The 13,804-nt window shown below is 36.5% G+C and overlaps 1 long non-coding RNA gene across 1 annotated transcript; it reads left to right on the top strand.

Moving 5' to 3' along the window:
- Window positions 1-753: 753 nt before the first annotated feature.
- Window positions 754-13,112, top strand: LOC121315047. The gene is made up of 4 exons (XR_005950194.1): window positions 754-1,310; window positions 9,658-9,812; window positions 11,636-11,665; window positions 12,384-13,112. It is a non-coding gene; the product is annotated as an uncharacterized LOC121315047 (long non-coding RNA).
- Window positions 13,113-13,804: the final 692 nt, after the last annotated feature.

Below are 13,804 nucleotides of genomic sequence, written 5' to 3'. Positions count from 1 at the left end.
CGTTTTTGTTACTTTAAAACAAAGTGACCGGGGGTGCTGTCCTGACGAACATTTCGTGTTACCTTTCTTTGTGAGCTTCGCGGTTACAGCAGCGCAACTGACCTCAGGAGCCGACCACAATCCCATGACACCAACATCGATTTATCGTTCAAGGACAAAACAGCTGGAAGAGCCATGTCACATCGTCTCCTTCTTCCCACAATGTAGTTATTGTCTGATTATTATCTGTTTACTAATATATTTCTAAGAGCCAAGTATGTAGAAATTAGCTACTGTTTATTAATAACCATATATGGACATTGTTTGTACTGTATTTGAAACGCTGCTCTGCTGCGCATGTCTTGTGATTTGAGCAGATGAAGCGCTCTCATGTATAAATGATGACGCAACCCAGCGCCACGGTTCTGGTGTGCACTCGAACTACTGAGACCAGAGCTAGCTACTCAGCATTCTATTACAACATTAAACTACTGGGTTTTTTTTTTTTTTTTTTTTTGTTAACTACCTTACACGTCGTTGGTGGTGTGTGTTTTCTTATAACAGCTATGACTAAGTGGGTGAACTAGTTTGTCTTGTTCGTCGTGATTTATGCAGCAGTCTCGCAGCACTGACAGACAGGGTAGTGCAAAATACTCAGGAAATGTATTTTCAATACAAAATACTCAGAAAACAATGTATCAAAATACAAAATACAGATTACTTTGGAATCACTGTATTTTCAATACAAAATACAATTGTATTTGGAAAATTCTATAGCAAGCAAAAACCTTTGAATATTCAAACAGTATTTATTTAATGTCTAACATTAGTGTAGTTTTCCGTACACATTGATGTACTAGACTGGTGTGTGGCTCTGTATAGTTCTCTTCAGCAAAACACGTTTCTGTAAGAGGTCGTCGGACAGCTGATTTCTTTGGGGGCTGAAAATCAAGCCAGCAAAAGTGAACAGACGCTCAACAGGAGCAGAGGAAGGAAGAATGGTATTAAAGCGTATAAATCGCTTCTTTATTGAAGGATATTGCTCTAAAGATGCAACATCCTCCCTTAAGGGTCTTCAAGAAAATGAAGGACTCCAGCTCAGTTTTGTTGCTTGTTGTCGAGAGAGTACTGGGAAACATAGTTGCTATCCATAAAAACAAAGAAGTCATCTTCTTCCTCTTGAAGGGGTCTCCCACTATAATATTCTGATACAAGGCCCAGCTCTTCAGCAGCCTGAAGCATTAGTTGATGGAATCTTCTGGTGTCTCCAGAAAGACAGCGTGGCAGCCAGCGCATCATTGTTGATTTAAAGTTACTCCCAAGACGAACTGGTGAGTGCGTGTGCTGTTTTTTTTTTTTTTTTCTTTATCGAATACCTGATCACTATAATTACATTTATACAGCTGCAGTTTAATACTTAAACTATTACTGACAATGTATTTTGGAATATTTTGAAATTACAAAATACTCAGGAAATGTATTTGATACAACATACAACATACTTCTAAATTGGCTTTTGCATTACAAATTACAAATGTAATGAAAATACGTATTTTAACTACATGTATTTTCGATACTGCCCAACTATGTTGACAGAGTACCATTTTCTGACATTACACGGGTCAATCTTTGGTACGCATGCCACATTCTGATGATATACCACTTTCAGGCATTTTCATGGTCTAAAACAGTCTTTTCTAGTATAAATTAATTTCCCCACGTATATTATAGAATCACATCTGTTTGAAAAATTAAGTAAAGTTTGATCATTTTTATACTGCATTCTATTAAGTATTATAATGGCATCACCAAACATATATATATATATATATATATTTGTTTAGTAGACGCCTTTATCCAAGGCGACTTACAGAGACTAGGGTGTGTGAACTGTACATCAGCTGCAGTTGCTTATGACAACGTCTCACCCAACAGATGGCGCACAACAAGGTTAAGTGACTTGCTCACATATTGTGACAGTGATTGAGCCGGGATTTGAACTGGATATCTTCGGGTCACAAGCCCATTTCTTAAACCACTTAACCACAGCAATAGTGTGCAATTAAGGTGTAACTCCTGTATGCTGAACTTACTGCCCCAAGGCAATTTCATTTTTTTATATATAGTGTGGCCGCATATCTTAAGTAAATACTGTTTGGGTCAATGTGTTTTACACACCTGCATTCAGCCTGAAAATGCCCTCAACCGCACCTATAAATATTAGTTAACACTTGCTGGCCTCTGAGGTGTAAATAAGAACACTTTGCCCCAGGACAATGCCACATGTTTCAAACTTCTCTTACGAACATTCCTAAAGCCGGTAATAAAAATCCTCGTCATCCATAAACTCGTCCCTGTTTCCGATGTGCCACAGTCTGGTAAAGGCTGTTCAATATGTTTTCCTTTTTTCTGTAATTGTTAAAATAATTATAATTGCGGTCATGTAAGAACAGCAAAAATGATAATGACAATACCACGTATAAGCTATATTTTACAGTGTCAAGTATTTAAACTGTGTTTAATTCTGCTTTGGTGGAATTTAAAAATAGAAATATCCTAAAAAATAGAAAATGACATCTTATCACAAGGCGAGGCACCCGCGAGGTTGACACGGCAACATTCTTTGCAACAGCAGCCTGAGAAAACAGGAGACTCAAGCTATTGCAAGCGTTCAACGTGGTTTACGCAATTTACACAAGTCGTAGGGTACTCACGTACTAACAGCCTGCTCCAGCAGCCCCTGCTCCAGCTCCGGTGGACATCCACCTCTTGCTTTTAGCTGTTCCGGCTCCAGAGTCACTAAAACCTCTAATAAGTAATGCACGTTGTTGACTCTCGTAGTAATCCTATTTTTAAGTTATTTTTTAAATTGCTCAATCGGGTTCAATTTGTTTTTTAGAGACAAGAATGTGAATTCTGGTTTAAAGCCAAATTTCTATGAATATAGACTGTATTCCTTTGTATATTAGGGGTCTTCCAAAATTGGACATTTTTTGAAAGCCCACAAAGCATGCACTGGGCTGGTTAAAATAGCCATAAAAAGTTGAGACCTGTAGCCATGTGAAGTTGCAATGACATTATTAATGTGTGTGTGTGTGTGTGTGTGTGTGTGTGTGTGTGTGTGTGTGTGTGTGTGTGTGTGTGTGTGTGTGTGTGTCTAACTTATGTTTTTCCCTGAAATGCACAAGTTTTTTTTTTTTTTTTCCAACCATAATGACTCTAAAGTAAAGTCAGGCTTTGCTTGTTTCTGTGATGTTTTTCAGCTTTTAATAGTGTTAGATATAATAACTCTGATAACGTTTTCTAAATTAACAAATATTGAAATACATGTTTGAATCCTGAACAGATATCTGAACATGAAAATATCATGTGTTTCAGTTAATAATGTTACATGATTCTATAAAGTACAGTATCTAGTATGTCTTATGATACATATTGTTATAATAGGATTAAAGTTAACGAAAGTAAAGGAGTACTTTTGTGTTAACAAGAGAACGAAGGGCTAATGTTTCTGACGGATAGATGCCGGTTTTTGCTCAGACCGTGATCGTGTTTTAGGTAGAGGTCGAAAAAGTGTAAACATAGAAGAGGTAGAGAAAAATGGCGATCTACCACGAATTTACAAGAAGCGCCAAGTCGGGCGGAGTACATGGAGGGTGGTAGGGGTGGTCGAGGTGCGGGAGAAAAGGAGACAGGGTGGTGGTGGGATCTGGAAGGCATGAAAATATCATGTGTTCTATAATGTTAAGTACAGTATCTAGTATGTCTTATGATACATATTGTTATAATATGCATGTCATTTAATGGTCACACACTACATTTTCAATACGATAACTGCCTTGATTTTGTACCGGTCTTCAACAAGCTTTTATTTTATTTTTCAATCTCAGCCTCCTAGGTATGTTTCGGGTTGCATTTGACTAATCTTTCCCTCACTATCTGTTCTCTTTCTGCACAATTTTGAGGACTTTTCATAAAAGGTAATGGCTGCAGATATTGGAATACATGATTGTGCTTTTGGATAGCTCCTTATATCAACAGAAATATTATGTACATTAAAGTACTTTTGTATTTACATTTAGTTATTTTATATACATATTTATTTTGTTCATTCAAATGTTTGAACTGAATGATTCAAGAATGTAGGTAGGAAATGGTGGTGCTGCTCTGGAACCATGCACCGGAGCGCTCCAGTAAAGCCAGCTTCCAGCTCCAGCATCCCCAGCTCCAGCTCCACTCCGGCTCCGGAACTCAGCTCAGGAAACTGGCAAACTCTGCCCTGGCTCCTGGGCTCTGGAGCCGGAGCATGGCCAACCCATTTAAACAGAAATCCCTTTTATCAGTATTCCCATTAGGCGGTGCTAACTATAATAAGAAAAACAAAGAAATGGTTGTTGCTATAAGTAACGATACTTTAGCCTACAAGAAGAAATATATATTTTTGATGTTTTAGAGCAGGGCTGCTCAATCCTGGCCGCTGAATTATTTTATATGTTCTGACTGGAAATTAACCGGGTGAAGTTCATTTTATTTTTTTGGAATAATCAGCAATGTCATTTTAATACAAAACAGGGCCTCAGTCGATATCACATTAGGGTAAAAGCAATTGCTGTAATTTGTAATGCTGCCATTCTATTTTCTAATATTTTATTTCTAAATGAAAGGAAACAATTTTTTTTTATTGGAGAGGTATGCAGATGTATGTAAGAGGGCTGATGTTTTCCCTCTATCTGTACTCATCAGGTACATGTTTTTATTGTTATTGCATAAAGAAAATGCATATAATGAATTAGCAAAGGGATTCCCCTCCCCTTTTTCTATGTAACATGCCCAGTTCCCGATGTGCTAAAGTCTGATGTATGCAAGAGCAGATGTTATCACTCCATCTGTTTACTCGTCAGAATAAAGCTGCAAATAACGTAGTCGCAGTGTGGACTCAGTTGATGATCAGAAAGAAAAACACACAAGAGTACTTCAGTCGACTGTAGGAGTTACACCTGTTATATTGGAGGAAAGCCTTCGTCATATAAAAAAATGATGTGACGAAACTGATCTGTTGATTGATTAATTCTACGAATCTGCTAACTAAAAGTGGCAGAGTGGCTTTGAGGAGAAGTGGAGTGCAGGGTTGATATATTGCTGATTAACAAATCCACAGACCACACTGACTCAACAATTAAACAGAAAAGTGAGTAGCATTTTACTATGCAACAATCAATTCAGCAATTAGTTCATTAGTATTACACATTTCAAACGCAATGCTTGGAAAAGGGCTTGCACTTTCAGGAATTCAGGAATTCAGTATAACTTTGAACACAGTTCTGGGTTCCTAACACGTCCTTGGAGCACGCTCGACAACAAAGGATGAGTAAGCAGAATGATACAAGTATTATTTTTTTTCTGCGGTGTCCCTTTTCCAGTGAGAACACGGCTTTTAACAAATAATACAACACAGCAAATCCATCCAGCCCATGTTTTGGAGCGTTAGCTAAAAAAAAATGCACTGAAATGGTATTCTGAAGACTTGCCTTGTCTTGCCCCGTTATAGAGCGCCTGCCCCATCATTAACATATTCGCCAATGACAGTGCAATGGGGTCCCAAATAGACACTTGAGGACTGTGTTAAGACCCGCTCAAACCAGGTTTATTTAGTGGTGCAATCAGGAACTTTAAGAATTGAACACACTATAAAAAGCAAAGTAATCCCAAGTAACAACTGCATGTGTTTGGACTGACACAGAAAGAGGAAATCAAAGAAAAGTAAGAGAGAAGGATGAGTGAGGGGGATTTTTCTCTGGCCTACTCCATTGCTAAATTCTTGTACTTCACATATTGTAGAGGATATAATGACAAATAATTTGCTTTATTTATGTATTTATTTAAGAATGAGTAATTTAGTTTGGTATGTAACGATTCACAAACCACCATTTCTAACATCCTGAAATTTACAGTTTGGAGGTACCGTTGAGCTACAACTATGGTACTACAAAAAAACAAAAAAATCAATTTAAATTTGATTTAAATCAAATCCGATTTTCAAAAATCTAATCTAAAAAATCGCAAACCGTGTCACTAATTTTTGTCAGACACATATCCGGTTTATTGACTTTAAATTGGGGGTTCACCGATTAAGATTTTCTTGACCGATACAATGATTACCTGCGCATATCGAATGATACCGATTGGACACCGATAACATAGTGCGGGTAAGCTATTGTAAACTACTAGAATAAGACATAGGGTCTATGTTTAAACTGTTTTATAATTATACATTACAAAATTAACATCGTTTACTTTTTGTATTTGACAAAACTGAACAGGTATTAAGGGCTATTCACACGATAGCATTTATTCGCTGCGCTTTCCATTATATATATATATAAAAAAAAAAAATCGAATACTAACTTTCACACTTGTGCGTAATCCCTGCGGGGGATTCACACTATAATAACGAGCAACGGGAAACCCTAGGGGAGTACCAGCGTCTTGCGCAACAGCTGAAATATACTGTATTTTTACATTACTGGGGTGAAAAACACGTATATAATAATATGATTGCCATAAAACGGATAGGCATTTGAATTTGCTGTAAATACAATACTACTTACCTGCGTATGCTACTGGATAGAGTAAGATACGTGATTTTGTTTTACAGTTCAGTCTATATTTAATTATGGGCCACGATATCTCAAGGCATGGACTTTTTTTTTTTCTTTATCGAGATATTTCTTGTGCCGCTTATCAAAAAGAACAAGATATTCTGCACTGCTACAATCAGACGTCCCCCCATCTTGCCTGTCACCTTTGACTCACAAGTCTGAATTCAGAAATAGCAGCGAATAAACGATACAGTGTGAATAGCCTTTAAGAGTAGTATTTAGTGTATTTAGTACCAGCTCTGAAAAACATTAGTGTAACATTGCTTTTTTATAATCTACCGATATCCCTACTGCACAAACATTAACCGCCATGCCACTTGCTTACCACTTCAAACACACGCACCCACAACGGCTCTCCTCTGTTGGAAGGTGGAGTTTGACGTCAGTCTCTCAAGAATCCCAAACCTTAAAGTTGCAGAGCTAATATTAATAGAAGTAGTGTTCTGCATTTTTTTTTTTTTTTTTTTTTTTTTGATCGTTCTGCGCTCTCTTTTTATTAGTGTGTGTAAAAGCCGCATAAATGGATTGCTTATCTCTCAGTGCACTTCATTGTTTTAGCTTAACGTGCCGCTATATTTCAGTATGTTAGTATATGTCAGCCCGAACACGTACCTCGCTATGCATCATCTACCTCATTTGATACACTTCTGCTATTTTTGATTTTTGTATACTTAGAAACATTCATTTTCTTTTGAATGTTCATAAACTGATTTACGTTTTCTCCCCATTGATCATCAACAGAGACAGGGTTAATCCATCAAATATTGATTTCTGAACTCTTCCTAAGTTAAAACATTTGTATTGTGTTGTTTAAAAATGAATCTGAACTTATTTTCTTTGCCTTATTCGAGGTCTGACAACACTGCACCCTTTTTGTTATTTTGACCAGTTGTCATTTTCTGCAAATAAATGCTCTAAATGACAATATTTTTATTTGGAATTTGGGAGAAATGTTGTCAGTAGTTTATAGAATAAAACAAAAATGTTTATTTTCCACAAACACATACCTATAAATAGTAAAACCAGAGAAACTGATAATTTTGCAGTGGTCTCTTAATTTTTTCCAGAGCTGCTGTGTGTGTGTGTGTGTGTGTGTGTGTGTGTGTGTGTGTGTGTGTGTGTGTGTGTGTGTGTGTGTGTGTGTATATATATATATATATATATATATATATATATATATATATATATGGGTGGGTGTGTGTGTGTAAGTAACACATTGTAGCTTGACAAAACTGGAGGAATAGAAGAAAGATGACCTTTGACACTCACCGTTTGTCACACTCAACGTCTGCGTATAGCGCTTACTTTTAGTTGAAGTTTGTTGGGATGTTTATCTTGTTTTTTCAAGGCCAGGGTCAATTTTCTTTTTTATATTTACTGTTTCCTTTCGGTTTGTTTCACTATGAAAATGGCATAAGTAATCTGTCAATTTAAAAAAGACGATATGAGGATGAAAAACGAGGTTTCAAGGCAGAATGGGAAGAAGAATTTGCGTTTACAGAAGAAAGCGGTAAACCTCTGTGCCTTCTCTGCAACAAAACGCTTGCACACGTCAAGGGAAGCAACCTGAAACGACACTTTGAAAGTAATAACGACAGTTTTTCATCTGAATATCCTCCAGGATCCGAAATGCGGAAGGGTGACCTCTTTAAAATCACAGCAGCCAGCAGATGCTTAGTAAAGAAGCTGATGCAACATCTGAAACGAGTTTTGCTATTTATTGAGTGGAATATTGCTCGTGCCAAACGCCCTTATTCTGAAGGAGAATTTATTTTAAAAGAACATTGCAGAAGCGATGGCAATTTTGTAGGCGCATGTTAGAGAATGTGAATGTGCACCTGCTAGTCTACAGTGAAAATGATATTTTGAACGGTACTTATCACTTTTGAAATAAGCACAGTGCATTTGTTATAGCCCTCATATCTGTCGGGTTTCTGTTCTTTGGTGCTTTCTGTTGGCTTTTATCCAATCCTTTTATCGGGCTTTAAATCGTTTGAATGCTACTGTTTCACTTTGATTTCAAAGCAGAATGAAGAAAATGAATGCAAAGAAAAGCGCGTCATTTTAACATCCGTCTCGAAATGTTGTAAAACACCAACAACCAGAAGCCCTCTGTCAAGAAAGCGCTCATACGTATCAAATGATAGAAAAAAAGGTAGCACTGCAGACTAGCTGTCATTAAAAACCTGCTCACATAGTCACGTTTTTCATTGTTCTGCTGATATTGGTTATATTAACAATTGTGTGTGGAATAATGAGTTAACAAAACATTGTTTACATTTAGTTTTAGCTAATCTTAATTTTATGGCTTCATAGAAAATATTATAAATCTGCCCAAATACTTTCTGGTCCAATGTTATCGTTTCCTGCCATGTGGCTGTTGGCCATATTATGATTTTGGTTTGCGGCTCTTCAGGTCATGAGGCTTGGCCACCCCTGACCTAAAACATAATTTCTCCGGTTCTGCAAGTCATGAGTGGTCGTCAACGGCTCATTTGAAAGGTGAGAGCTTGGTCTAATTAGCTGCCGTTTATATATTTATTTAAAATGCGCTGTCCTGTATTATTATTATTATTAATTTGTTTTTCAGAACTGCCCCTTTGTTCATAATCGCGCCTCATCTACAAAACGCACCTTTATCCCCTTTGACGACATTTTCTTATAACAGTCACTATTGTTCGACTAATTACTAAGTGTTGTCTTTGCTGACACCTAGTGGTCTTTATCAGCAGAAACAACTACCTCTGCTTATATACTAATTCCTGTTCCTCTGGGTCACCTCTTCCCAGTTATTGCACAATTGAAGAGGTGAGCTCCATGTCATTTTTACTGTCAATATAACTTTATTTTACAAACGTTAAAGTGCTAAATCATTATTTAAACTTGAAATATTATCCTGTCTAATAACTTTACGTTAATGTGTTACTTCCATACGAGTGCACACAGTTGTAAATGTGTGTGTGTGTATATATTTAATTTTTTATTTACTTGATATAATTTTTTATTTTATTTTAAACAGAATGGAATTGAAAAGCATCTTCTGAGGGAAACTTTTCAAGACACTAACCTCCTTCCTCAAGAGATTCTGTGGAGAAGGAAGGAAGCGTTCAGTGACGGTGTCTGTTCAGATAAGAAGTCTTGGTATTCTAGTTACAGGAGCACATTGAATCTCAGGTATGGCCCAAACCAATGTTTTCCATATCATGGGTGTGATTCAATGTCTGGTAATGCTTGTCAATTACATCTCCCCTAATGAAATTAGAAAGCTAAAAATCTTGCAAGCATAAATTTGAGTTGAAGTACAAAAATGTCTTTGCCAATATTAACACTGAGGTCCCCCCACATATGTCCGGTAAGGAGTAAACACACTTGGTTTATAATTACTTTAAATTACCTAATGTATGTGCCAGAACACTTAATACACTTTTAATACAATTTTAACAATTATATTCATTCCATATTTATATTTGATTGATGTTTTTTTTTGAGGATTCAACATCCGACAGTGGATAATTGAAAGTGTATGACATGGTTTATTTAGATCTCCAGAAAGCTTTTGACAAAGTCCTGCATAAAAGATTAATTCTCAAACTGAACGCAGCAGGGATCCAAGGAAATGCACGCACATGGATTAGGGAGTGGTTAACATGTAGAAAACAAAGTACTGATTCGAGGAGAAACCTCAAAATGGAGCAAGGTAACCAGTGGAGTACCACAGTATTAGGTCCTCTGCTCTTCCTAATCTACACTAATGACAGATTCTGGCATAGTAAGCAAACTTGTTAAATTTGCAGATGACACAGAAACAGGAGTGGCAAACACCATTGCAGCAGCAAAGGTCATTCAAAATGATCAAGACAGCATTCAGAACTGAGCAGACACTTGGCAAATGACATTCTAATATAGAAAAGTTTAATGTACTGCAGGCAGGCAGTAAAAATGTGCATTATACATACCATAAGGGAGATACTAAAATTGAAGGAATGTATGAACAAGATCTAAGAGTTTATGTTGACTCAGAAATGTCTTCATTTAGACAATGTGGGAAAGCTATAAAAAAAAGGCCAACAAAATGCTCAGATATATAGTGAAAAGTGTTGAATTTAAATCAAGGGAAGTAATGTTAACTTTACAATTACATTACATTAGTAAGACCTCATCTAGAATATTGTGTTCAGTTTTGGTCACTTGCTACAAAAAGGATATTGCTGCTCTAAAGTGACTGCAAAGAAGAAATATTATGTGTTTGAAAGGCATGTAATATGCAGACAGGCTAAAATAATTGAATCTATTCAGTCTTGAACAAAGAAGACTACGTGGCAATCTGATTCAAGCATTAAAAATTCTAAAATGTATTGACAGTGTTGACACAGGGGACTTTTTCAAGATGAAAAAAGAAACAAGGACCAGGGGTCACAAATGGAGATTAGATAAAGGTGAATTCAGAACAGAAAACAGGAGGCACTTTTTTTCAGAGAATTGTGGGAGTGTGGACCCAACTCCCCATTAATGTTGTTGAAGTTGCAGGCTTGAATTTAATTTTTGTGTGCTGGAGGGATTTCCTCCCTATGTTGTATCCAATGGGGGGATGGCAAATTATATATATATATATATATATATATATATATATTGCACCATCGTTCACACTGGTGTTGCTTTAAATTAAGCTGCTTTGAGGAGACCTAACAGGTGTTCATGACTGTGAGACAGAGCATTCACCATTTCTTTTGCCATTCCTTGACGTGATGTTTCTACTTCTTGTTTCTTTTTTTAAAGCTGTGTACTGCCACTAGAAAGTCTCAGTGTAGACACTTTGTAACAACGGCTAGTAAACTTTACAGTTGCGTAGAGACTGCAGACTGAGCAGCTCATTTCACCGTTATTAAACTAGTTAGGGTTAAATGTATCTTTTTTGGCTTTACCTTCACTGCTGCTGTTGGTACATTCTGCATTGTTTTCATTTAACAGTTTTTTTTTCTTTTTTTTTTTGCCTGTAGCAGAAGAATCAGCTGCCTCGTCGGTGCAAGGTGCGTTTCTTTAACTAGCGCGCCATTCTTTTTTTTTTTTTTTTTTTTTTTTGGCAAAACATCACCTAGATAGATTTAATATCGTATTTTTTTTCTTTCTCAAAACAGTTTACTTACTGCAGTGTATTGAGTTTCTATAATGCTTAAAGATGGGGCCGAGAATCACGTACGAGAGAATAATGTCTCGCGGCATTTAAAATATCCAGCACTACTTTTATTTATTTATTTATTTATTTATTTATTTATATATGTTTCTATTTTTTTCCAGCACTACTCAGAATGTGGCTCATAGTGCTCTCATTAATGACACCCACTTCTTCAGAGATTGTTGTAGCATTTTAAATTAGGCATTCTAAATTAGGTGAAAATACAGCAGCTTGGAGTTTTAAAATATCTCTGTGGGAATTTCCTGCACTGAAAGTTGCAGATATTTTGGAGCAAAATGCACCATTCCCGCTATCCTGCGCTGAAACTTTTGCATCTATTATACTGTAAATATGTTGGTTTCCAGCTGTTATTATCTATCAATAACATGTTAAAAAGGCATGCTGTGCAGGAAGCCAGTAAATATGTTATTTTTCACAAATTCACAGCTTTAAAACAACAGGGTTACAAATAAATCCCCAAAAATTCCAGTGCTAAAGAACTGATCTTGAAACAATGTATCCAGTTAGATGCAGCTTTACCTCCTTTATCGCTTTTTTTTTTGTTTCTAAAGGTAAATGATGTCCAAATTGAAGAGGCAGCAGAGAGATTTCCATTCAACGAGCCAAAAACAAAAGGATATTTCTACCGGCAGGTGTTTGAAAAGTTTTTCCCTGGCAGAGAGGAGTGGCTGTCTCATTATTGGATGCCCAAATGGGTCAATGCCACGGATCCTTCTGCACACACACTGCCAATTTACAAACTAGAAAATTAAGCACATAATGATGGGGTGCTATAAATCATAATGTAAAGCGCACTGCTTTGTGTGATGATTTATCTTCATAGAAGGCAGAAAGTAGCCAATTTAGCTTTAAATTATATTTTCATAGTTGTTTTTTTTTTCTTGTGATGTTTGCAGTTTCTGAGTCTTTCTTATGGCAATTATTAAAATGTATGTCAGTGTTTTTGGGTGCTTTGGCCAGAATTCAGAAGCAGTTCTAGAGTTCTAGATGCCAGCCATAGAAGTATGTAAGACAGACTAGCTAGATCATGTCTTTATGTTTGTAACTGCAAGCACTGTCTAACAAGCACCTGCTGTGGATTTTGCTTCAGTCTGGCCCTAAGCACTATAAAGACACCATGAATCTGATCTGGCCTTTGTTAGTTGGCAACTAGTCTTTATCTATGACAACTAAAGACAGTATTTATTTTTACACCATAAAAAGGTAGGAAACAGCAAAAGAGATGCTTTTTCTTTAATGCAGTAGTTATGTTCATGATGAAACAATAAAACCTGAATTACCCCCAATCAAAGTTGCACTTATTTAATGATAACATGTATATCACAGTGATGATTAAAGAGTTCTCCAAATTGCAGAACACTAATGTAAGCATTTTAACCTTTTACGCTTTAATATCGTTATTTTACAGCTCTATATAAAATAGCAATGACATTTACAGCCTTATCAAGAAGTTGTACTTGGAGACTGCAAGAGATATCCCAACTTGTACAGTATGAGCACAATATGTGATAAGGTCTCATGTAAGAGGAACACTTTTTTCTTTGTTAGGTGAGCAGAAATGGATGAATTTGTAATGAAAAATGACATCCCTGATGTGTTCTGTGAAAGATTAGTTTCTCAGCATCAAATATTGACAGAAATTAGCACATTTTTGCAATGTTTCGCAAATGGTAAAAGGAGACTTTGGTTACATTGTGAATATGCGACTCAAAAGATAAGTCAAGAAGACCCCTAGATTTTTCACTTTGGTTTTTATGTTTTTAGTCAAATTGCCCAGATCTATTTTTTAGAAGTTTGGTTGCTTCTAGTTGCTGCTGAGAACCTAAAGCCTTGTACACACACACACTGCAGTTAGCACGACAAAACATATTTACAAACTGCACTCAATGCGGTTGTTTGTTGTACAGAGACACCTTTAATTTCTGAAGTGAGTGCACCCCTGTTTAAGCTAACAACTGAACTCAGACCACCG

This window comes from Polyodon spathula, chromosome 4 (genome assembly GCF_017654505.1).
Source record: "Polyodon spathula isolate WHYD16114869_AA chromosome 4, ASM1765450v1, whole genome shotgun sequence".
NCBI lineage: Eukaryota > Metazoa > Chordata > Actinopteri > Acipenseriformes > Polyodontidae > Polyodon > Polyodon spathula.
The sequence above is the reverse complement of the archived record's forward strand: the minus strand, read 5'-3'. Positions and strand labels throughout refer to the sequence as shown.